The sequence below is a fragment of the Xyrauchen texanus genome, chromosome 26 (genome assembly GCF_025860055.1).
Source record: "Xyrauchen texanus isolate HMW12.3.18 chromosome 26, RBS_HiC_50CHRs, whole genome shotgun sequence".
In the NCBI taxonomy this organism is placed as follows: domain Eukaryota; kingdom Metazoa; phylum Chordata; class Actinopteri; order Cypriniformes; family Catostomidae; genus Xyrauchen; species Xyrauchen texanus.
The window spans coordinates 9,611,874-9,638,654 of record NC_068301.1 but is presented as its reverse complement, the minus strand read 5'-3'; the positions used below and the strand labels follow the sequence as shown (position 1 = coordinate 9,638,654).

Sequence of the window (26,781 nt, the reverse complement as noted above, 5' to 3'; positions counted from 1 at the left end):
TGATTGATCAATGATCAGGTAGCCATAAGACATCATATAAGAACTAAAAACATAATTTGTGATGGTAAAAGTAGATTTATTTGTCATTTTTTTCCATTTGGTAATGGAACAGATTCGAAGCCTTCCTGGTAAATGAATATTCAAACCAGTAACTAACAAAAAATCAGTAACTAAGAAATAATCTGTTTTGAAAATATCCTTGTGATAGGACATCTTTACCCAACTGTTATGCAATGTAAACATGAAGCAATATAGTACAATATGCAATATTATGTGTGTTTGGATAACATTAACACAACATGCATGACACAATTTCTTAATGTGAAACATTTATATTACAGAACAATCATAAGAAGGAAAAACACAAATTCTAAATTAAATAAACACGAATGAATGAGAGATTAATCAAACAATTTAATCAAAAATAGAGAATGGGAGCTTCATGTTAATGATTTCAGTTATAATGCCTTTCAGTGTCCTACTGGACACAAAACAGCAGCATATCAATTGAACAAAATGAAATCTTTAAAGAATACTAAAGACTGGAATAATGAGGTGGGTATACAAATAAACTGAATTTAGACTATATCTTATAGGGCCGAGTAGGTCTATGAGTGTAAACAGTTCAATAAAATCAAGCACTTTAGGTATGGAGTGCTTCATTTTAAGTCTCACTTTTAAGGGTGCACTCTGGGGAATAGCATACAGATTTGCACCTTAGTGTACAAGTTGTGCTTTTTTAACAGCACATTAAAACGACGATTTACATAACTTCATTTTTGTCCTATCACTTCAAGTTATGTTAAAGTTACTTAGATTACATTTACATTCATGCATTTGGCAGACACTTTTATCCAAAGCGACTTACAGTGCAATTGTTAGAGGGACAATCCCCCCGGAGCAACCTGGAGTTAAGTGCTTTGCTCAAAGACACAATGGTGGTGGATGTGGGGATCAAACCAGCGACCTTCTGATTAACAGCTAGGTGCTTTAGCCCACTATGCCACCACCACTCCCTTAACTATGAGGTTACAGGCACAATTGCTATATATTATTACCATGTATAATTTTTAAAATAGGTATCTTTTTTTATGTTACTCTACTTTTGAAATTGCAGAACAAATCTATTATCCAGCCTTGCAACACAATGGTTACACAAATTAAGAATGGTGAATCTTTAATACTGTCATGTTCACTGTTGTCTTTTGTTTTTGTGCTTTTATGTTGAAGTTTAGTTTAGTTCCTGTTTCCTGTTGTTCCTGTCCTTTGTAGTTTCTTTTTATGATTGGTTTTCCCCTGATTGTTCCTCCTTCCCTGATTGTTTCCCCAGGTGTCCCCCATTCCCTTGTTTGTTCCTTTCTGTATTTAAACCCTGGTTGTTTGTTCAGTCTCTGTCGGTCGTTGTTTGTGAAGGTTGATGAATGTTCATGTTCCCTCTTTTCTGATATTTGCTGATGCCCGGATCCTGTTGTTTTGCCTGCCCTGCCTGCCTGTCTGTCTTGTTGTATTCATCCAGTTTCCGTGTTCCTTCGATGTTCTCCTGTTTTAGTTTTGTTTTACCCATCGTGGTTATTTCCTTTGTTGAGGTCTGTTTACCCTCACCGTTGTTTAATAAAAAGAACCGCACTTAGATCCTCACTCCTCGTCTGCCTCCTTCTGCCGAACGTAACAAATAAATTTTCACAGTTCATTTACAAGTAATGTACACATCCATGAAATCAGGTGTGATGGAATTGTCATTAATCATCATGATTTTGTTAGCTCATTTATTCTCTGAATAAGCCGTAATGCATCCTCGTTTGATGATACACCTTCAATGAACTCCCCCTCTGAGATTTGTCCTGCATGTGTATGATAATAAGATCCAAAAATAATTCTCTTAACGTTTTGTTTTGTGTCTTGTTTTCCAGTAAAACTTGCTTAAAACAAGATACATTTATGTGCGAAGCAACATTGCATATGATATTAAGATGTATTTCTTTAATTACATTTATTTTTCTGGTAACACTTTACGATAAGGTTCCATTATTATGTAACATGAACTAACAATGGGCAAGACATTTTTTACAGCATTTATTAAACTTTGTTAATGTTAGTTAATAAAAATACAATTGTTCATTGTTAGTTCATGTTTGTTCATAGTGCATTAACTAATGTTATTACACGGCGGTTTGGAATACTCTATTCTGATTGGTCAATGGCGCCATCTAGCAGTCAGTTATTGCTCTGTAACAACCGTGGCTCCACATATCTGACCGCTCATCTGGGGTCTGCCTGTGTTGCGAGCCATCTCTCCTGCTATACGCATCACTCCATGATCTCTACAAGCTAACTAATAAAATAATTTCAACTCAAATCAAATGTTTCATGTGCAATTATTTTGCTTTATTTGGCAATTAGTCTTGTAATAAGATGCATACTGAGCAGTCAGATGTTCATTAATTAAAAAATAAACAACTGAACTCCACCACAATCCAGGTGTGTAATTTCAGCTGCTCTGCAATTTATTTCACTTATCTCACATAATTACACAATTTCAATGCAAATAAATGTTCCATGCCCATCTATTTGTTTATTTGGCAAGTAGTCTAATAGGCTTAATAATGAGAATCAGACCGTTATTTTCACAAAATAAATACCAAAAGAACTCCGGAGGTGAATTTTAGCGGCTCAGCCATTTCTTCTCAAATTCCATCATTTCAATGCAAGCAATATTTTATTTCCATGTGTTTATTTATTTGGTTAGTAGCTGTGTAATAAGCAGGATAATGTAACGTCAGCCGGTTGTTACCGCACAATAAACCCATTTGCCCTGTCATATACAACTTTTGATTTTTAAAATGTGTTAATTTTTATGTTGAAAGTAACATTAAAAAAGATTAGTAAATGTTGTAAAAGTATTTTTCATTCATGTTAACTAATGTTAACTAATGGAAACTTATTGTAAAGTGTTGCCATTTCATTTCTATCCATGACAGACAGATAAAAGTTGGTTCCAGTCTCTTCTTATACAATTATGTCAAGTCCATTTATCTTGTTTCAAGGATGTTTAGATATTTTCCTGGAAAGCAAGATAGAAATAATGATAAAGATTTTTTTTTTTACCCCAATTGTATTCCAACTATGTTCTCTTACCATTGTCCTTTTTGCCAAAAATGTCCCAGAGCTTCTCTTCTCTGGTGTGTTTTCATCACTGGGCAGCTCTGCATGCTTCTTTTTGGGTACAAGTTTGAAAATGGCCCGATGGTAAATGAGAGAGAGCTGGCTCAAATGCATATTCATTTAATGCATATAAATGTATATATTTATGGCTATAAATATTTAATGATTGCTTGAAAAAGTGAAAGGATGCTGTGTCAAACTAGTGTCATCAAATGGATGCTGAAAAAACTAGGAACCTGATAAATAAATCTGAAACTTTGAGTTTCATTAATACCATACACATAAAAAACACAAAAGACTCTTAACTTTTTATACACTAAAACAATATGACGTTTGCATTACAACATTACTGACAGCTGCATTGCATATTATTTATAATAAATCTTGAAAATACATTTTGTTATAGAGATTATTCTGAGTTACATCAATATAAATTCTTTGCATGGTAATATCATCTCATAATGGTAAGGATTAGCAAGGAATCTGAGAGAAGACATGGCCTGATCCAGAATACAGAAATGAAATTGCTGACATAAAAATGCATCCAGCTGTACATTAAATATTCCAATGGCATTCCTCAGGGATGTGTACGAGGACTTCTATTGTGCTCTTATACTAACTCACTAAGTTATCACCCATCATATCTTTTTCTAGTATTCTTTTGCAGATGATACTCAATTCTGTTTTTTTTCACCCACTCACACCCAGGTATCCTCTCACATTATTGCACATTGCATGCATTTCCAGTGTGAATTTACCAAAAACTGCGCTATCGAAAACCATGCTGAAGACTGCAAAACATGTGCCGAGTGGTTCACACAAAAATGAAATGTCATAATTTACTCACCCTCTTGTTTTTTTCCAACCCCCTATGACTGACTTTCTTCTGTGGAACATAATAAGAGATGTTTGGCAGAATTTTAGCCTCAATCACCATTCAGTTTCATTGCATCTTTTTTCCATTCAATGAAAGTGAATGGTGACTTAGGCTAATAATCTGCCTAACATTGCCTAAGATTTTTGTGTTCCACTAAAGAGAGAAATGAATATGGGTTTGGAACAACATGAAGGTGAATAAATAAATACAACTATTCCTTTAACATACATCATAGCATTTTGTGTAAGTTCATTCAGGGTCATGGTGTACTAATTGCATTTTTATTTTATTTTTTTATTGTGGTGATGTAACCCGCACAAGAAGAGACAGTCACAATGTATAGTCAAACTGCGTTTATTGCAGGCAAAGCAAAAGTACAAATAGGGCAAATCCAGAAGAGAGTGGTCGAGGGGAGCGTAAGGTCGAAGCCGGGGAATCAGAATATGGCAACGGGGCAAAACTACAAAAGAGTGGTCGAGGAAAGCATAAGGTCGAAGCCGGGGAAGTCAGAATAGCAGAACGGGTAAACAAGTGAGTTGAATAGACAGGGGAGCTAGGGGAACACTAGAGCTGGCAAAGCGAAGGGGTAAACTAAACAATAACCAACAAGAGTGAAACGAAAGGTTTGTGATATATATAGGGGAGAAAACGAGCGGTGCAGGTGAAACGAATAACCAGGTGATTGGGACGAGTACAGGTGAAACTAATACTCTGGTGATTGGGAGCGTGCATGAGAGCCAGAGGGGGTGATTGGGAGTGAGCGTGTGAGCTCGGGAGCGAGCCTGTGAGCTCGATGAAGCGGGAGAACTAGAGGAGCGGGGTTCGCTACAGTACTCCCTCTGCTACGGACGGCTCCGGACGGCCGCTGGGTTGCGAGGAGCGCGACCTCTGGGAAGCGGTGCAGGACGATCGGGATGTTGGCGATGGTAGTCTAGCTTGAGAGCCTGGTCCAGGACATCTCTCGATCGTACCCACGACTGTTCCTCAGGTCCGTAGCCCTCCCAGTCGACCAGATACTGCAACTTGCCACCCCGACGCCGGAGTCTAGCAAGGCCCGGACCGTATAGGCGGGTTGACCACCGACATCGAGTGGTGGAGGGGTGTTTGGGCTGCCGTGGGCGGAACATGGGGCTATAGAACACGGGCTTCAAAAGGGAAACATGAAACACAGGACAAATTTTGTAGTGGGGTGGCAAAAGTAATTGGTAAGTGACTGGGTTAATACGCTTAATAATTTTAAAAGGGCCGACATACTTGGGGCTTAGCTTCTACACGGGAGACGGAGGCGGATGTCTCGGGTCGAGAGCCAAATCCTTTGGCCCGGATGGAACAGGGGTGCAGGACGGCGTCGGCGGTCTGCCTTAGCCTTCTGGGTCTGGGTGGAGCGTTGAATCCGGTCATGGGTGGCTCTCCAGACCTGGGCACATCTTCGGGCCCAGGCATCCACCGCCGAACGCCACTGGGATCCGCTTCCCACGGGAAAAGGGGTGGTTGGTAGCCCAGGATGCACTGGAAAGGGGTAAGACCAGTAGAAGAGCTGACCAGGCTGTTCTGGGCGTATTCGGCCCAGGGGAGATAGGTGTGCCAGCTGCCTTGGGTCTGGGCGCAGTAGGCTCGCAGGTACCTGCCAATCTCCTGGTTGAGACGCTCGGTCTGGCCATTGGTCTGGGGGTGGTATCCCGAGGAGAAGTTGAGTTGGATACCCAGTCTGTCACTGAAGGCCCGCCAGAAGCGAGACGTGAACTGGGTACCCGATCCGAGTGATCTCCTCGGAATACCGAGTTTCGGAAGATGTGGGTGATCATGTGGTCGGCCAGTTGTGTCGCGTTGGGTAACCCAGGTAGGGGAATCAGGCGGCACATTTTGGAGAAACGGTCTATTACCACAAGGATCTCGGTCCGGCCGTCGGAGGGGGGCAAGTCGGTAATAAAGTCCATGGCGATGTGGGACCATGGTCGGTCAGGGATAAGTAACGGTTGGAGGAGTCCTGCGGGAAGGTGACGAGGTGTTTTGGACTGGGCACAGACAGGACACGAGAGGACGTAGTCGTGGACGTCGTCCTTGAGCGAGGGCCACCAAAATCTCCTAGCAAGCAGCTCGGTAGTACGGGTAATCCCCGGGTGGCCAGAACAGAGGGAAGTGTGAACCCATTGCATGAGCTGGGGGCGAATAATGGTGGGTACATACATCCTGTTTGGGGGCGTTTGAGGAGGCGTGGGCTCGTCGCCATTGAGCCTGCAGGATGGCCTCCGTCAGTTCCCACCTAACGGGTGCGACGACGCACGACGTGGGGAGGATAGTCTCTGACCCCGGGGGTTCTGAGCCATGGTCGAATAGACTAGAGAGGGCGTCAGCCTTGATGTTCTGGGAGCCCGGGCGAAAAGTGACAGAAAAGTTATAGCGGGTAAAGAACATCGCCCACCTGGCCTGTCGAGGGTTCAACCTCTTGGCTGAGCGGAGGTACTCCAGGTTCTTATGGTTGGTGAAAACGACAAAAGGGAACCTAGAGCCCTCCAACCAGTGACGCCACTCCTCCAGGGCTAGCTTGATGGTCAGCAGCTCTCTATTCCCAACGTCGTAGTTCTGTTCAGGGGAGGACAGTTTATGGGAATAGAAAGCGCAAGGGTATAGCTTGGCGGGAGTCCCATGTGGTTGGGAGAGTACAGCTCCCACCCCCACCTCTGAGGCATCCACCTCTACCACAAACGGCAGAGTGGGGTTGGGTTGTTGGAGAACTGGGGAGGTTGTAAAGGCCTCCTTTAGGGCCTGGAAGGCCTGCTGGGCGGGTGTGTTCCAAGTGAGGAACTTCGGGTTGCCTCGGGTCAGGGACGTGAGGGGTGCGGCGATCTTGCCGAAGTTTCTAATAAAACGCCGGTAGTAGTTGGCGAAACCCAGGAATCGTTGGAGTTCTTTGAGCATGCTGGGCACGGGCCAGGACAGGACTGTGGCAACCTTGTCGGTCTCCATCTCCATAGTTCCAGCAGATAAGACGTAGCCCAAGAAGGAGACGGAGGGGCAGTGAAAGGCACACTTCTCTGCCTTCACGAACAGGTCGTGTTCTCGCAGTCTCTGTAACACTCTCGAGACGTGAACGGTGTGTTCAGAGAGTGTGGAGGAGTAAATTAAAAGGTCGTCGATGTAGACGACGAGGAAGAGGTCTAGCATGTCCCGGAAGACATCATTCATGAATGACTGGAACACCGAGGGAGAGTTGGCGAGGCCGTACGGCATCACCAAGTACTCGTAGTGCCCCCTGGTGGTGATGAACGCAGTCTTCCACTCGTCTCCCTTGCGGATGCGTACAAGGTTGTACGCGCTCCTGAGGTCGAGCTTAGTAAAGATCTTAGCCTTACTGACCTGCTCGAGGGACGGTTGGATGAGAGGCAGGGGGTAGGCGAACTTCACCGTAGCCTTATTTAGGGCCCGGTAATCGATGCAGGGAGAGGACCCGCCGTCCTTCTTGCCCACGAAAAAGAAGCCGGACGCCACCGGGGAGGTGGACGGCCGAATGATGCTTAGACTGAACGCCTCGTCGATGTAGTCCTCCGTGGCTTTGGTTTCGGGTAGCGTTAAGGGGTACACTCGGCTCTTAGGGAGTGGGGACCCCGGAAGGAGATCGATGGCGCAGTCCACACTGCGATGTGGGGGGAGACTAACCTGGGTCTTCTCGAACACATCAGCGTAGGAGGAGTACTCAGGAGGGATGGAGACAGGAGACTTCACTTCGGGGCTCTCTACGGAGGTGGAGGACACCGGAAGGGAAATACAATGTGACAAACAGTGGTCGGTCCAGCCCAACAGCTCCCCCGTGCGCCAGGAAATGTGGGGGTCATGAAGCGCTAACCAGGGGTGGCCTAAAACCACAGGGTCTCTAGGTGAGTGCACTATAAAAAACTGGATGAGCTCCATGTGAAACAAGCCCACCTGGAGGGACAATGGCATGGTCCGGAAGGAAATGAGACCCGAACTGAGAGGTGGCACGACCGGACTGAGTGGGATGGATAGTTTCTGGACCAAGCCATCGTCTAAAAAATTTCCCGCTGCCCCGGAATCCACTAGGGCTGGGGTAGAAAAAGAGACATTGTTAAAACTCAACATTACCGGGAGGCAGACTTGTTTCTGGGTAATGTTGAGAAAGACAGACGTTCTCACCTGGCTTTTGGAGAGGGAACGTCGGGGGCCGGCTGGGCATGAGTCAATTCGGTGACCCGGGTGCCACAGTATAGGCAGAGGCTCTGTGTCAACCGCCTAGCTCTGTTCTGCCTGGGTTAGTGGAGCGCACCAAGTTGCATGGGTTCGGATTTGGAAGAGCACTCGGGAGAAACGAAGTTTAGGCGAAGTTGAGACCGTGAGCAGGCTCTTGGACGACAGAGGGGCTCCGACAAGCACGGTCGCGAAGCTGGTTATCCACTGTGATGGAGAGCTGTATATAGTTCTCCAGCGACAGCAATTCTCCTCGACATGCCAATTCCATTTGGAGCTGGTCATTCAAACCCAGGCGGTACACAGTCAACAAAGCGGGGTCGCTCCACCCGCTACCCGTGGCAAGGGTGCGGAAATCAAGTGCGTAGGCAGCGGCTGTGCGTGGCGCCTGTTTCAAAAACACCAGGCGGCTGCCTACATCCCTACCAGCTGCCGGGTGATTAAAAACCACGGCAATCTGGTGACAAAACTGATCATATGACGTCAAAAGGGGGCTCTCGGCAGTCCACAATGCAGTGGCCCATTGCCGTGCCTTACCCGAGAGCAGTGAGATTAAAAAATGTACTCTCTCACTGTCAGTGCTTAAAAGGGGTGATACGTCATATAAACAGTACATTGCATTAAAAACCCTGACAAGCTTCCGACGAACCGCCAAACCGCCGGGGTTGAAAGCTCGCGGCGCTGGGAAATGCGGTGGGAACATCAACGGGTACAGGGACAGACACAGGTGGAACAGGTTGAAACTGATCGGAAATGGTACGTACCGTTTGCAGTATTTCCTGTATTTGCTGTCCCTGAGCCGTGAGCGCTTGGTCGTGTTTCCCAACCGTAGATCCTTGGGCAGAAAGCGCAGTGCAAATCCACTCTAGCAAGCTGCGGAGATCCTCAATGGATTCCATTGTGACTGTCTTCTGTATGGTTGGTTATTCTGTAATCAGGATATGGCAACGGGGCAAAACTACAAAAGAGTGGTCGAGGAAAGCGTAAGGTCGAAGCCGGGGAAGTCAGAATAGCAGAACGGGTAAACAAGCGAGTTGAATAGACAGGGGAGCTAGGGGAACACTAGACCTGGCAAAGCGAAGGGGTAAACTAAACAATAACCAACAAGAGTGAAACGAAAGGGTTGTGATATATATAGGGGAGAAAACGAGCGGTGCAGGTGAAACGAATAACCAGGTGATTGGGACGAATACAGGTGAAACTAATACTCACTAATATGGTGATTGGGAGCGTGCATGAGAGCCAGAGGGGGGTGATTGGGAGTGAGCGTGTGAGCTCGGGGAGCGAGCCTGTGAGCTCGATGAAGCGGGGAGAACTAGAGGAGCGGGGTTCGTTACAGGTGACATTGTTTTTGCCCATTACATGGGCGCACTCTTGGGATAACATCCCATGACGCACAAAGACATGTTTCTAAATCTGTTGTTTTCTTCTGTAATCCATGCTGAGTTCAGTTTTAAAGCATTCTGTTCGGGCTATGTGCTAAATTTATCTCACCTCACATCCCTTCAGATTCCCTTTCTGTACAGCCTAAGTACTATATACTAAGTCTTACTCCTCTCTTAAAGTTTAACTTGCTTGCTTGACCGTGGAAATTTGTTTACTCGGACAAATATGTTGATTCGTATCAACCAATATAACTACGTTTGCCTAAAAATAGGCCAGTAAAAATAGATCTAATAGTGCTAGCCAGCATATCAGACTCTATGCCAGACTCATACTTAAGAGCTTTGGCAGGAAGAGGAGGGCAACAGTGGAAGCCCGAATTATAATTTGATTTTGACGTGAACGTTCACGTCAGTGTAGTAGTCAGTGTCAAAGTATAGGCTACTCCAATTGACTGTGCGAGCGTTTGGCGCATGTGTGCTATGAGACCTATTTTATAGCTCCATGGAGCAATATTATGTCTTAAGACATAAAAGACGTCTTTATATTCCTTATGACTCAAGTTATACAAATGCAGGTATCCCCTGACCTCCTCACACACGTGCTGTTGATATGCATATCTACATTTTAGCTTCGTCTCCTTTTATTTATTTTTTACCAGCGATTATGTGTTCTTGTGTTTCTCATTAAAGCAATGGTTCAAATGTGAGTTTTGGGTGCTGTAACAGCTGTAAAGCAATGTTCAATTCCTGCTTAATTAAACGTTCCACATCAACCCATAATATTTTTGTATATTCACACAATGAAAAAAATTGTTTCTTTGTCATTTTTACAGAAGTCACTGTAGTTTATCAATATCCAGTTTAAAACGCTCCAGCACATGATTTACTGAATATATTCTATGCATTATTTTTAAAAGAAACTTTTATTTTGTAATTGATATAAAATGTATCCACTGTTCTCCAGGCTTTATGCCAACTCAAGTCTCCAAACACTGAAGACCAAAAAAACAAGTATTCTTGAGAAGAATCAATAGCTTTTTGCCATCCATGTTTACATTCATTTTAAAAGTTCGGTTTCAGTCAGACTAAAATGATAATTCAACCTTTTTTAATGTCATGTAAACACTTTAGTACGAATGAAAGCTTACTGATCCATGTTTTACTGTCAAACTAATGTTTTTTTAAGTCAAACTAACAAACCTAGATATTGCGCTTGTGGTTCGACTTTGTTTGGCATGTTCTATATACACCTTAAATGAAAATTAAATGAAAATTGTGGCATAATACTGATCGTCTCCCCTTTTCTTTTAAAAAAGCACAAAGTGAAGTAACAGTGAAGCACTTACTATGGAAGTGAATGGGGCCAATTTTTGGAGGATTTAAAAGGTAGAAATGTGAAGCTTATGATTTTATAAAAGCCCTTACAATAAGGTTGTAAATAATAACTAGATGGGTACATTTCCTGAAGAAAATGTGAGTGGTGCTTGCCGTGGCAAAACTCGTAAAATAGCATGCTTGAAAAGAACAAAAATTATGGTCATAAATAAATCAATCCAGAAGTCTGTACGATTTTCTGGTGCAGAAATATGTGATTTGTTAGTGGGTTGCTAGGGTAACCCCATCTGGTTGCTAGGCAGTTACCATAGTGATACTAATGAAGTCTCCTTGCCATCCTGATTGAAATAAGTCAACCCGGAAGTCTCTACGTTTTTGTGATGCAGAGATATGTGATTTGTTACTTGGTTGCTAGGGTAACTCCATCTGGTTGCTAGGCAGTTACCATAGTGATACTAATGAAGTGTCCTTGCCATCCTGATTGAAATAAGTCAACCCGGAAGTCTCTACGTTTTTCTGATGCAGAGATATGTGATTTGTTACTCGGTTGCTAGGGTAACCCCATGTGGTTGCTAGGCAGTTACCATAGTGATACCTATCAAGTGTCCTTGCTATCCAGAGTAAAATCAGTCAAGCAGGAAGTCTCTACGATGTTCTGATCCAGAGATATGTGATTTGTTATTTGGTTGCTAGGGTAACCCCTCCTTGTTGCTAGGCAGTTACCATAGTGATTATAATCAAGTGTCTTTGCCATCCTGATTGAAATAAACCAACCCAGAAATCCCTATGTTTTTCTGATGCAGAGATATGTCATTTGTTACTCGGTTGCTAGGGTAACCCCATGTGGTTGCTAGGCAGTTACCATAGTGATACTTATGAAGTGTCCTTGCCATCCTGAGTGAAATAAACCAACCCAGAAATCTCAATGTTTTTCTGATGCAGAGATATGTGATATGTTACTTGGTTGCTAGGGTAACCCCATCTGGTGGCTAGGCACTTACCATAGTGATACTAATGAAGTCTCCTTGCCATGCTGATTGAAATAAGTCAACCCGGAAGTCTCTATGTTTTTGTGATGCAGAGATATGTGATTTGCTACTCGGTTGCTAGGGTAACCCCATCTGGTTGCTAGGCAGTTACCATAGTGATACAAATGAAGTGTCCTTGCCATCCTGATTGAATTAAGTCAACCCGGAAGCCTCTATGTTTTTCTGATGCGGAGATATGTGATTAGTTACTCGGTTGCTAGGGTAACCCCATCTGGTTGCTAGGCAGTTACCATAGTGATACTAATCAAGTCTCTTTGCCATCCTGATTGAAATAAGTCAACCCGGAAGTCTCTACGCTTTTGTGATGCAGAGATATGTGATTTGTTAGTGGGTTGCTAGGGTAACCCCATCTGGTTGCTAGGCAGTTACCATAGTGATACTAATGAAGTCTCCTTGCCATCCTGATTGAAATAAGTCAACCCGGAAGTCTCTACGTTTTTGTGATGCAGAGATATGTGATTTGTTACTTGGTTGCTAGGGTAACTCCATCTGGTTGCTAGGCAGTTACCATAGTGATACTAATGAAGTGTCCTTGCCATCCTGATTGAAATAAGTCAACCCGGAAGTCTCTACGTTTTTGTGATGCAGAGATATGTGATTTGTTAGTCGGTTGCTAGGGTAACCCCATCTGGTTGCTAGGCAGTTACCATAGTTATAATAATCAAGTGTCCTTGCCATCCTGATTGAAATAAGTCAACCCGGAAGTCTCTACGTTTTTCTGATGCAGAGATATGTGATTTGTTACTCTGTTGCTAGGGTAACCCCATCTGGTTGCTAGGCAGTTACCATAGTGATAGTAATCAAGTCTCCTTGCCATCCTGATTGAAATAAATCAACCCAGAAGTCTCTCTGATTTTCTGGTGCAGAGAGATGTGATTTGTTACTTGGTTGCTAGGGTAACCCCATCTGGTTGCTAGGCAGTTACCATAGTGGTACTAATGAAGTGTCCTTGCCATCCTGGTTGAAATAAATCAACCCAGAAGTCTGTAGGATTTTCTGGTGCAGAAATATGTGATTTGTTACTCGGTTGCTAGGGTACTGTGTTTAGTTGCTAGGGAGTGGCTTGGCAGCTGCCAATCATGAATGTCCAAAGGCTGCTTGTCAGTATGAATGATATAAACCAACTCCCATGCCTCTGTGACATTCAGAATGGAAGATATCCCTCTATGGATTTTGGTTGCTAAGGTGCTCGACAATGGTTGCTAGGGAGGGGCTAGGAAGTGTTGAGGTGATTCATGATTGGCTGTTTGCTGCCTCGAGTCAAACGAGACCACCCTTGTGTTTCTATGACACTTCTATCCGGAGATATTCCTTTGATGTGTTTCATTAGAAGTCTATGGGACTTGTTGCTAAGGTGCTTTAAATTGTTGCTAGGGCGTGGCTTGATAGCTTCACAATGATCCTGATTGACTGATTGGTCGTCTGAGTAAAATGAGCCTGCCCCTTGTCTCTATGACACTGTGATCCAGAGCTATGTTCAATACAAAATCACCATGCAATTTCATTTCATGGGCCGCCCTACACCATTGTAAGTCAATGGGGGCAACTTTGGGCAGCTCCTGCCCCCCAGGGGTGCAACATTTACCCCATATTGAGGCATGCTCTTACAGAGCCTGCCAGCCTCTTCAAATGTAGCAAATCACACGTTTCTGCGAAATCCTTGCTCGGAGCTGTGATGCGTCAAAGTTTGACGCAATGTTAAGTCTATGGGATTTTTCGGCTGCTTTTTTGCCCCTGGGGCAAATACCGTACCCCCGATCGCTTATAAATGTCATAGCACACGTGTCCTCAATAGGCCGTTCGATTTGACACCTCATTCGTGGGTCTACGCCAAACGGTGCGGGACGAGTTAGGTGCCGAAGTTTTGTACGGAGATATAAAAATAAAAATAAAAATAACTAGATAGGTACATTTCCTGAAGAAAATGTGAGTGGTGCTTGCCGTGGCAAAACTCGTCAAATAGCCTGCTTGAAAAGAACAGAAATTGTGGTCATAAATAAATCAACCCAGAAGTCTGTATAATGTTCTGGTGCAGAAATATGTGATTTGTTAGTAGGTTGCTAGGGTAACCCCATGTGGTTGCTAGGCAGTTACCATAGTGATACTAATCAAGTGTCCTTGCCATCCTGATTGAAATAAGTCAAACCGGAAGTCTGTATGTTTTTGTGATGCAGAGATATGTGATTTGTTACTCGGTTGCTAGGGTAAGCCCATCTGGTTGCTAGGCAGTTACCATAGTGATACTAATGAAGTCTCCTTTCCATCCTGATTGAAATAAGTCAACCCGGAAGTCTCTACGTTTTCTGATGCAGAGATATGTGATTTGTTACTCGGTTGCTAGGGTAACCCCATCTGGTTGCTAGGCAGTTACCATAGTGATACTAATCAAGTGTCCTTGCCATCCTGATTGAAATAAATCAACCCAGAAGTCTCTCTGATTTTCTGGTGCAGAGATATAGTTACTGCTAAACGGTTGCTAGGGTACTCTGTTTAGTTGCTAGGGAGTGGCTTGGCAGCTGCCAATCATGAATCTCCAAAGGCTGCTTGTCAGTATGAATGATATAAACCAACTCCCATGCCTCTGTGACATTCAGAATGGAAGATATCCCTCTATGGATTTTGGTTGTTAAGGTGCTCGACAATGGTTGCTAGGGAGGGGCTAGGAAGTGTTGATTTGATGCATGATTGGCTGTTTGCTGTCCCGAGTAAAACGAGACCACCCTTGTGTTTCTATGACACTTCTATCCGAGATATCCCTTTGATCTGTTTCAATAGAAGTCTATGGGACTTGTTGCTAAGGTGCTCTTAATGGTTGCTAGGGCGTGGCTTGATAGCTTCACAATGATCCTGAGAGACTGATTGGTCGTCTGAGTAAAATGAGCCCACCCCTCGTCTCTATGACACTGTGATCCAGAGCTATGTTCAATACAAATCCCTATGCCTTTTCATTTCATGGGCCGCCCTACACCATTATAAGTCAATTGGGGCATTTTTGGGCAGCTCCTGCCCCCAGGGGTGCAGCTTTTACCCCATATTGAGGTATGCTCTTACAGAGCCTGCCAGCCTCTTCAAATGTGGCAAATCACACGTTTCTACTGAAATCCTCGCTTGGAGCTGTGACGCGTCAAAGTTTGTCTCAATGTTAAGTCTATGGGATTTTTCGGCTGCTTTTTTGCCCTGGGGCAAGTACCGCACTCCGATCGCTTATAAAAGTCATAGCACACGTGTCCTCAATAGGTCGTTCGATTTGACACCTCATTCGTGGGTCTACGTCAAACGGTGCGGGACGAGTTAGGTGCCAAGTTTTGTTAAGAGATATAAAAATAATAAAATAAAATAAGTAAATCTAGATGGGCTACATTTCCTGAAGAAAATGTGAGTGGTGCTTGCCGTGGCAAAACTCGATCAAACAGCATGTTGTAACTTGAAAAGAACAAAAATTATGGTCATAAATAAATCAACCCAGAAGTCTGTACGATTTTCTGGTGCAGAAATATGTGATTTGTTACTCGGTTGCTAGGGTAAGCCCATGTGGTTGCTATGCAGTTACCAAGGTAATACAATACTTGGCTCCTTTCCATCCTGAGTGAAATAAGTCAACCCGAAGTCTGTAGTGTTTTCTGGTGCAGAGATATGTGATTTGTTACTCGGTTGCTAGGGTAACCCCATCTGGTTGCTAGGCAGTTACCATAGTGATACTAATCAAGTGTCCTTGCCATCCTGATTGAAATAAATCAACCCAGAAGTCTCTACTGATTTTCTGGTGCAGAGATATAGTGACTTGTTACTCGGTTGCTAGGGTACTCTGTTTAGTTGCTAGGGAGTGGCTTGGCAGCTGCCAATCATGAATCTCCAAAGGCTGCTTGTCAGTATGAATGATATAAACCAACTCCCATGCCTCTGTGACATTCAGAATGGAAGATATCCCTCTATGGATTTTGGTTGTTAAGGTGCTCGACAATGGTTGCTAGGGAGGGGCTAGGAAGTGTTGATGTGATGCATGATTGGCTGTTTGCTGTCCCGAGTCAAACGAGACCACCCTTGTGTTTCTATGACACTTCTATCCGGAGATATCCCTTTGATCTGTTTCAATAGAAGTCTATGGGACTTGTTGCTAAGGTGCTCTTAAATGGTTGCTAGGGCGTGGCTTGATAGCTTCACAATGATCCTGAGAGACTGATTGGTCGTCTGAGTCAAATGAGCCCACCCCCTCGTCTCTATGACACTGTGATCCAGAGCTATGTTCAATACAAATCCTATGCCTTTTCATTTCATGGGCTGTCCTACACCATTATAAGTCAATTGGGGCAATTTTGGGCAGCTCCTGCCCCCCAGGGGTGCAACTTTTACCCCATATTGAGGTATGCTCTTACAGAGCCTGCCAGCCTCTTCAAATGTGGCAAATCACACGTTTCTGCGAAATCCTCGCTCGGAGCTGTGACGCGTCAAAGTTTGTCACAATGTTAAGTCTATGGGATTTTTGGCCGCTTTTTTGCCCCTGGGGCAAATACCGTACCTCGATCGCTTATAAAAGTCATAGCACACGTGTCCTCAATAGGGCGTTCGATTTGACACCCCATTTGTGGGTCTACGCCAAACGGTGCGGGACGAGTTAGGTGCCGAAGTTTTGTACGGAGATAGATGATGAGATTACAAATAGTGATGCTTTGCAAGCACCACTAATAAGTATGTGAGATTACAATAGTGATGCTTTGCAAGCACCACTAATAAGGCTAAAACTTGTGTTATTTGAGCTATAAAGTTGTTTAAATCTTTGCTTTTGCAGTCGTTTTAGGGTTTTCGCCATTGCTGTGCGTGAAAGTGTACTAATTGTTTACCAACTCTCAACTTTTCCTTTTAGACCATTTTTTATACTACTATAACTGCCCAAAGAAGGTTTTAACATGGGACTGTCGCTTGATTTCATGGGGACTGGGACAACATTGGTAGATGTGTCCCAACAAGAAAGTTATACCTTGACCTGCCCATCTATGAAATTATACCACAAATTGATGTTTACTATCCATTACCATTTTATTTTTTTTCATACGTCTTGCAAGACTTAGGCCAAAAACTGAATACAAGACCATTCAATTTGATTCGAGTTGCATTCCAAAATGTGTCTAAATGCATTTCATAACATAACGCAAGTATGATGCATTCTCATCATTGCCACAAGGGGTACTGCATTGAACTAAAAGTTAAAGGGATTGTTTACCCAAAAATGAAAATTCTCTCACCATTTACTCACCCTCATGACATCCCAGATGTGTTGCTTTCTTCTAACAACACAAAGATTTTTAGAACAATATCTGGGTACCAACATTTTGAAGCTCCAAAATGCACATAAAGGCAGCGTAAAAGTCCATTCAACTCCAGTGGTTAAATCCTTGAATCCTTCAGGAGGCGATATGAAAGGTGTGGGTGAGAGACAGATCAATATTCAGGTCCTTTTTTACTATAAATTCTCCTTCCTGCTCAGTATGTGGCAAAATGAACGAAGAATGTGAAAGTGGAGATTGATAGTAAAAAATTATTAAACAGGGGGTCACGTGACGCCATGCAAGAAGCAGATGTTGGTTGTTGCTGGCTTGGAGCATCTCGCAGTAATACGTAGATTGATTACGGCGATGAAAGCGAAATTCTCTGAGTCGGTTACAAGAGTGGCAGATGTTGAGAAACGGATTGATTATCTGGAGTCATAGGAAAAATACATTATCTGTTAATCCGCCTGTGACCAAAATAGTCCTGGAACATTTGGAAAATAGGAGCAGAAGGAATAACATACAGATTGTTGGAATTCCTGAGCATGAAGATGGCAGAGATATGGTGAATTTCCTAGACGAGCTCTTCCCGAGTCTGCTCGACATAGCAGGCTATAAACTGGAAATCGAGCGTGCTCACAGAGTCCCGGCTCGCAGATCTGCTGAGGGAGACAGGCCTCGATCAGTTCTGGCCAAACTTCTGAGATCATCTGATAGAGATCGTGTGTTGCACAAGGTGAGGTGCAAAGGAAAGCTTTCTAGGAAGAATAACATTATTTTCTTGTTCCCGGACTTCAACGAATTCAACAAGAGAGAGAGAACGCGATCGGTTCAAGGAATGGGAGAAACTCAGCGGAAGATCGCTTTTGCATTGATGTTTCCAGCCAGACTGAGAATTGAAAAGGATGGTCGCAGGGTATTTACGTGTCCCAAGCAAGCACTGTCTTTATAAAAAAACATGGGGTGAATAAGCCATTTGGGTATTTTCATGTAGCTCCAGAGTGGATTAACTCGCTGTACTTACCCTGTCTGTCCGCGGTAGCTGGACGATGTTTTTGTTTCTTTTTGCATCGTTTCCGACTAGCGGCTGGAGTTTGTTTGTGGCATAACTCCTTCAAGAAACTTTTGCATGGACAGATGATCGCTTTTACACTGAAGTTCCCGGCCAGATTAAGAATGGATACTAAGAATGACTGCAAAATATCTTCATGCATACACAAAGGATGTCTTTTACAAAGTTGACAGTCTGAGTAAGTCATGCTGTATTTTTTTATGCAGCCTCCGAGTGAATAAGACACACTTGACCATTCGAGAAACCGGGACGCCAGTTTTGTTTTTTGTGCTGGTTCCTCCTAGTGTCTGGAGTTTGTTTTGTGGAATAACACCGCTACGAGACAGTTGTGGATGAATCTGTTTGTTCTTTGTGTTTATGCCTCCTATTGGCTGGACTTTAGTGGAATATTTTTACATACAAAATTTGGCTATCCGATTAAGTCAATTTATGATATCTATTATACTTATAGATCAGGTGGGGATTATTCAGGGCCACAGCCCTTTTGATAACATTAGGCGTTTCATTAATATCATGTGGTCAGAAACGAATTATCAATCTCCGGTCACAACCATCTCACTTGACGCTGAAAAGTAATTTGATATGGTAGAATGAGATTTCTCACTAAGCATCACGGGACGTAGGAAAAAGGTGTATAAACACAAAGTCAGTTGTTCTAAATCCGAAGCTTTAGCTCTGACTACATACTGCCCAGTAACAGCCTTTCAGCCAGGCTCCTTTCAGAGTTGATTTTGACAATTTCATTAAAAAGTTTGAGCGATGTGGGCAGTTGGGCTTCATTACATTTATTGATGATTGGGAAGATTAATGTTATTAAAACAAACTGCATTCCAAAATTAAACTATCTGCTACGGTCACTCCCTATAGATGTCCCCCTCTCTTATTTCAAGCAATTTGATAGAATTGCGAAGTCCTTCATTCGGAATGGTAAACGTCCCAGAATACATTTCAACAAATTACATAGGCCGATTGACAAAGGTGGGCTAGGCTTACCCAAGATTTTGTTTTATTATTATGCATGGCTCTTTGGTCGCTTCCACCTGAAAGAGCCCCTCCATGGTTTTGTATTAATAAGGAAGTCCTTGCCCCATTTCACCATTGCAAAGCCTTTCTATCAAACTAACCGGAGAAGTTAAGTCACACCCCGTTATTTCACATTTGCACATGATTTGGACAAGAGTGGCCAGAGTATTTAATTCGGACATGTATTTAAATGTTGCCTCAAGCATATGGCTGGACCCCAGATTATGTATCAATAATTCCCCATTCTGTTGGTCAGAGTGGATTGTGAGGGGGAGCTGTTTCCCTCTGACCTGCATGAGAGTGGAGTGCTGAGATCTTTTGAGAACTTGGTTCATCATTTTGGGATTCCCAGATCTCAGTTTTATAGGTATTTACAGCTGCCCCACATGCTCTGTACAGTTTTTGGAGTAGCACACACACCCCTAAAGCATCAGATGCTTAGGGAGAGGTGATTACTGCTTTTGGAAAAGGTCATGAGGCATCAGTGTATTACTCCTTGCTAATTCAGAGTCTGAGGGATGGAGCTATAGCTTCTATCTAGAGATTATGGGGAAAATATTTGAAATTGGTATTGGAGGAAGAAGTGTGGACTAGGATTTTAAAAAACGTCAAGTATGCATCTAGAGATGCAAGGAATTGCCTTATGCAATTTAAGATTTTACATTTATTGGACCTCCTATAGGTTATATAGGCTTGGTCTTAAAGACACACCCAAATGCTGGCGTTGTCAATCAGATGTTGAAGACACAACTCGTGCCTTTTGGGGGCATGTTAAGATTCAAGATTTTTGGATGAAGGTACAGAGCTATTTGTTTGACGTTTTGGGCACTCAAATATTCCTTTGCCCCAGACTTTGTAATTTGGTCGATGAGTGGTCATACATTTGGGGGACATAAAGTTGGGGAAATGTTTTGACAAGTGTTATGATTGGCAGACAAGTCATTTTAAGGGTTTGGAAGTCCAATGGAGCGCCACCATTTCTGGAGTAGTGTGCAGAGATGGGGAGGGTGACAGTGTTTCAAGAAGGGGTATCTAGAGGATTGGGTAATTTGGACTTGTTTATGGGAAAGTGGGGCAGATATTTAGCAATTTTGGAGGGCTCTCAGGGAGGGACAGTGGAGAGCGATGTAGAGGTTATGTGTGTGATTATATTTACTTAATTATTTTAATATTTGTTTTTGTATGTCTATAATTATGTGGGACCACTGGGCTGTTATGGGTGGGGTTGGGGATTGGGAGGGGGGTAGTAATACAGGGGGTTAAGTATTGATTCTGTTTGTATATGTTCTTGCTTTTATGTGTTGATATAGGAATCAATAAAACATTTTAATCTGAAAAAATGATTAAATACTGACCTGTTTCTTACCCACACCTATAATATCACTTCTGAAGATATAGATTTAACCACTGGAGTCATATGGATTACTTTTATGCTGCCTTTATATGCTTTTTAGGACTTCAAAATGTTGGTAACCATTAACCTACAGAGCTGAGATGTTCTTCTAAAAATATTAATTTGTGTTCAGCAGACAAAAGAAAGCCATACACATCTGGGTTGGCATGAGGGTGAGTAAATGATGAGAGAATTTTAATTTTTGGGTTAACCAACCCTTTAAACGGTCAACATAGCCAGCAACCTGAATTATAAAAACATAAATTGAATGGCACAGCCATTAAAGGTAAGTGCATTGTCTGCCTCAGTATAGGGGGACCAAACTCTTACAAATCATTGGCCAAGCCAGTCACACTATCACAGTCACACTAGTTTATTCTTTAAAGATTTGTTTTCAGACGGTGTAACATAAAAGTAACATAAATTGCAACATCTCTATACAATATCACAACCTTGATCGTCAATTTCTGAGAAGGCGGCTTAACAATTGGGATGTCATCGAATCCCCCAGCAGCCATGGTCTTAAATCCTGATTGAACATTGAGAAGCTTATCTCTCTCACAGTACCCACCACCACACATCCTTCTCCCTCTCTCCACAATGTCGCTTTACAGGGTATGGGCTTAAATGTGATGTCATTCTATGCTTCTTATCATTGATTATAGGTCAGGTTTGATGTCAGATGCTCTTTTCGGTTTATCATCACTGCCAAAAAAGGCTTGACTCTGCCTGAGACACATTCAGTCAGTCTTGACCTTATGTGGCTGCTGTGGTATGGAATTGTTTATCCTAATTACTTCACAATGAGTTTCAGGGCATTTTTTAACTGGCCCTTTTTCTTCCAGGAACTTCATTATAGCAATTCACAATTTCTCAACTTTCAATTTCCAGCACTCAAGTGCGCTTATCATTAATAAATTGTTGATGTGTGCATTGATGAATTTGAATGGAATCGCTTTCTCATTTCTCAAATAAACTAAAATGTACTAAAAAATGTTGCTAGTATAGAGGTGAAATTGTTAAAGGGATAGTTCACCCAAAAATGTTAGCCTCAAATAAATAAATGAGTAAACGTCAGAATTTTCATTTTTGGGTGAACCACTCTTTTAAAAGTAAAGTTTTATGGCACGAAATGTATTTATATATATATATATGTATATATATATATATATATATATATATATATATATATATATATATATATAAATATAACATATATATATATAAATGTTTAAACAGGTTTACCAAAAACTCCCAAACAGTAGTCCCGCCCCAGTCTCACACCGTTGATTGAGCCAATGTTGCCCCAGTCAGAATGTTCAAACTAGCAATTTTGCTGAGCCACTAGTGTCACCAAATGGAATTGCAAAAAGAAACTTTTTTTTCAAAAGCTTTCTGAATACACCTCCCCATCAGCCATTGTTCAAACAAAGATATAGGCCTGCCCCTAACTCACAGGATTGGTTGATTAATGTTGTTTGGTGGGTCACTCAAAACAAATAAAGCAATTTTCATAGTGTAACAGAAACACAGTGTTTATACACCTTTTTCCTACGTCCCGTGATGCTTAGTGAGAAATATGGGCGTTATTTCCATTTTCAAGTTAACACGTCTGTTGTTGTGGTGTACGTCCATTCATTCTTTCGTTGTGGTTTTGGGATTTTGAGGAGAGCGTGTATGATTTTACATGGACATACATCAATCACTATATCAGTTTGTTACTGGACGATAATAAACTGCAAAGAAGTCATAAAGACAAAGAAAGTGTAAACAAAACTGGTTTACCATTTCTACCAGATGCAGTTGAGATTTTATCTAAGCACAAACGCAATATTTCGAGTAGAATTATTGGTTGTTTTAGTGGAGTACCTGTGTTAGTTCAGCTTCTGGGTATACTTACTTGGGTATGTAAAACTTTTTCAAGTTTTCCCAATCGGACGGTTATTTCCTTTTAAATCCGAATGCAAGTTTAAACATTTGTTCAGTGGGTGATTGACTGGTGAGAGGTGAGATGCTATCCAGGACACGTCAGGATGCCATTTTCAACCTCAAATGCGATGTTTTTTTGACGACCTCTGTATGTTTTCTTTTTTTGTGATCCAATCACAAAGCATTTTGCACCTCTATTTAGTGCTGACCATTTACGATCGGATCATCCGAAATGCATCTTATTAGCAGCTGTAAACAGGGTCTGAAATGACTTCAGCAAGAGCTAGGGAATACTGTAGAACAACTTCCGGCAGAAGTCCCACCCACATTAGTTTCCCCAGTAAGATCCTCAGGAAAAAGGTGGATCATTTTCGATTGTCTTACTAATACTGTAGTTGTCTCTGCATATTAAGCTGGCCTAGAAGAAAGTATTTTAACACAGACAAGTTATATACTTCAGCTTTTAGTAAATTTACTGTTTAAGATATTTTGATATTTTAAAACAAGATTAAAACAAAACAAAAAAATGTTTTCTGTGTTCCTAAAGCAGCTGTTCTTGTATCTATTCTGTTTTATTAATTGTCTTACCTGGCAGATTTCGCACACAGATTTTGTTATGTAGCCGTTCTTGTTTTCATCAAACAGAGCGAAGGCCCACTCCAGCTTCATGGCCATCTTCCCCGAGGAAGTGCAGAGCAACAATGTACTCATTAATATCTAATGTTCCATCACCATCGATGTCGAAGGAGCGGAAAACGTGTTGGGCATAAGTCTTGGCATCACTGTCAAGAAAGAATCTACTGTGGATCTCCTCGAACTGCGCTAGTGTGATACGAGCTGAAGGGCACTGCTTCTGGAAGTTCTCGCACCACTGCGTGATCTCGGCATCAATAAACGTCAAGGATCTCTCTGGAGACCACTCCACTCTGTGAGTTTCCCATGGCCTTTGAGGGAACAAAAAGAAATTTCTTCACCAATATATATTTTTTCTTTTTTTATTTGTCCTTGGAAAGGATCAGGCGGGTTTTTAGTCTCACAGGGTGTCCCAAGCTCAAGGTGTCAAGACAAAACTGTAAAATAGCACAGCAAACTTGCTAAGACAAATGAACGAATGAATGAATGAATGCAAGGGTGTAGATCTGTCTTGAACATTGTGGAGATTTCAGCTTGAAGCATTTACATTGATCATGGTATAAATAATCATTGCTTGTTTTGATTATTGGGGGAATAACCTCCCCCAAATCCCCCCTGGAATCTATACCCTTGAATGAATGAATGAATGAATGAATGAATGAATGAATGGGCACTAAAGATTCTCAAAAAAAAAAAAATGTGAGCAAAAGCACAATCCATTCACAGATGGCAGATTTTAAAAAGTCTAAATTGTCATTAATAGTGCAAAAGCCATTTGTATTCAAGAAATCACTGCAATTGAATAATGCACAAGTCCCCAAAAATTATAGTAATGAAATTAACATTACAATAGAAATATTATTTTAATAATTAAATAATTTTCTTAAATGGAAAATATAATTTCCAACATTATTATTATTTTGGGGTGAAATGTGTCCATTCTAATATATAATTAAAAGATCTCATCTTGATTTATTTATGAGGGACTAGTTGGATTCCAATTAGCTTGAATGTTAAATCTTCACAGTTTGAATATTAGTCATGTTAATGGCAGATTGTTTTCAGTAGTATAAAATGCCTAAAATTTTGCACAATTTTGGTGTGGCAATCAGTTTCTCTCCAATAACCTCTTGTGGCAGGGTGGAGGGCAGGGCCGGGCTGTGATTCCGCACACCCGGCCCCTAATTAGGCTGATTGTGTCTCATTTGGAAGAATGCATCCTGAGAGGCTGCTCACTGCAGAGCAAATGGGTGGAGCTTACATCTACCTCCCCCTCGCTAGACGTCCAGTGAGGAGGAGCTACACGTAAGCTTGTAATGCTGAGTTAACACTACACGATTTTAAACCTGTTTTCGCTGGCCGACAGTTTTGTGGAGATCGGCGACAAAAGCCTGAAATCGTAGGCAAATCGGTGCTCGCTCCTGTGAGCGATGATCGCAATGTATGAACTATCAACGACACGATTTGAGAGCAGTGCCAACGCATCACCGATGTCAGCGAGATATCTAATGCCTCCTACACACTACACTACTTTTAAAGACGTCAGATCGTGGTACCGTTCATATTACACAACTGTCTGTCTTGTCATTGAAGTTGTAGCCTTTTCTAATTACACGACGAATCGGCGACAGGGGTGAACACATTACAAAACATTTCACTATTGACGAATCCCCGACGACTCTGCCTAGACTCCAAATTACGTTTCACAACAGAGTACAGAGAAGTGATACGAGATACGAAAACAAATGCATGATCATATGTTATGCATTTCAGAATGTGTATGTTTTGAATCATATATTTTATTGGTTACAATATGAAAAGGTACCTCCTACTGAAAAATCTATCTATTTGCTCACCTGAAGGTCCAAGAGAATTGGCAATTTCTCTCCAACTCTTCTCTTACATCCAGTTGTGGTACAGTTCAGATGAAACATCAAATAGGCTCTGGTGCTCCTGCCAATGTTCCACTAATTTCGCTTTCATTTCTTCAGTCCAATGAGACTTTCTTGATACCGCAGTCATGCTAGTTGATGTTCCATTGCAGGTATATCAGAACTCCTCCCACTGAAACTTTCTGTGCCCCGTTTCTTGCTCCTTCAAGGCTGCTGTTGTATTCAGTCAAAACACATTTCACACTGCACAATTTGGAATCGCAGACAGGTCCAGATTGTTGTTTCAAGTGTGGATACTATCCACCAGTGATTGTAATGGACCTTCACAGAAAGGGTGTATTCAATATGCCTGGTAAGTAACAGAACAAACTGCATTTAATGATAAAGAATTATTTTTTTTACGATACTTTATTAATACCATGCTTGAATTTAGAGTAAGTGAAATGGAGGCTGCACGAGCAGACTTTGATGGCAGTGTGAATATCAGCAAAAATGTGGGACTGTGACTTCATTTGCAGTGGCTTATTAACCCGTGGGTGTCTCTTTACTCAAAGTAGGAAGTATAAGGCATGTCTATTTCCCACAAGATTGCAAAATACTGTGATGCAATAAATATATGTTGTATTATGCTCTTTTTCCACACTTCTGCACATCAAGTGCAAATCTTCCTTACACACTTCAGTCTGTACCACCCATAATATGCCAATTACAGACCGCATGTGCTAATAAATTGTGGCCCAATCCAATTAGAAGGCTTAAAAAAGGAAAAGCCCTCTGTGATAAAGTGTAAAACTGGAAAAGACCCTAGAGCTAAATAAAGCGTGGTGCTTTTATTTCATTGGTTGACTGTAAGCTTCTTTTTTGTTTACACTTTTGACAGAGAAAAGAGCATTGACCTCATAGAAAAACACAGTTTAAGGGATTTAAGATTTTGCGATGATAATAATAATGCAGTCAAAAATATGTTGATAAAGACTGTGCCTTGATATTTGCTTGAATCTACTTCTCATATTTTGTTTTGTCTTTTAATGATAGAAAGCTGTATAATACCATTTATATCTACAGCAAACAACAATATACTGTAAAAGGAAATTAAAGGAATAGTTTACTCAAAAATGAAAATTCTCTCATCATTTACTTACCCTCATGCCATCCCTTTCTTTCTTCTGCTGAACACACATGAAGATTTTGATCTAAGCTCTTTGGATCCATACAATTCAAGTGAATGGTGGCCAGAATTTTGAAGGTCCAAAAAGCATATAAAGGCAGCATAAAAAGTACTCCATATGACTCCTGTGTTTTAATACATGTCTTCTGAAGCGACATGATAGGTGTGGGTGATAAACAGATCAATATTTAAGTCCGTTTTTACTAGCTCCACTTTCATATTCTTCTTTTGTTTTTGGAGGTTTGCATTCTTTGTACATATCGCCTCCTATTGGGCAGGGAGGAGAATTTGTTATAAAAAGTACTTAAATATTGATCTTCTTCTCAGCCACACCTACAGTTTCATATCAATTCTGAAGACATGGATTTAACCACTAGAGCCATATTAATTACTATT

At 41.9% G+C, this 26,781-nt stretch overlaps 1 pseudogene; it reads right to left on the bottom strand.

The window, feature by feature from the left end:
• Window positions 1–1,746: 1,746 nt before the first annotated feature.
• On the bottom strand, window positions 1,747–23,633 carry LOC127619461 (recoverin-like; annotated as a pseudogene).
• Between the last annotated feature and the right edge of the window lie 3,148 nt (window positions 23,634–26,781).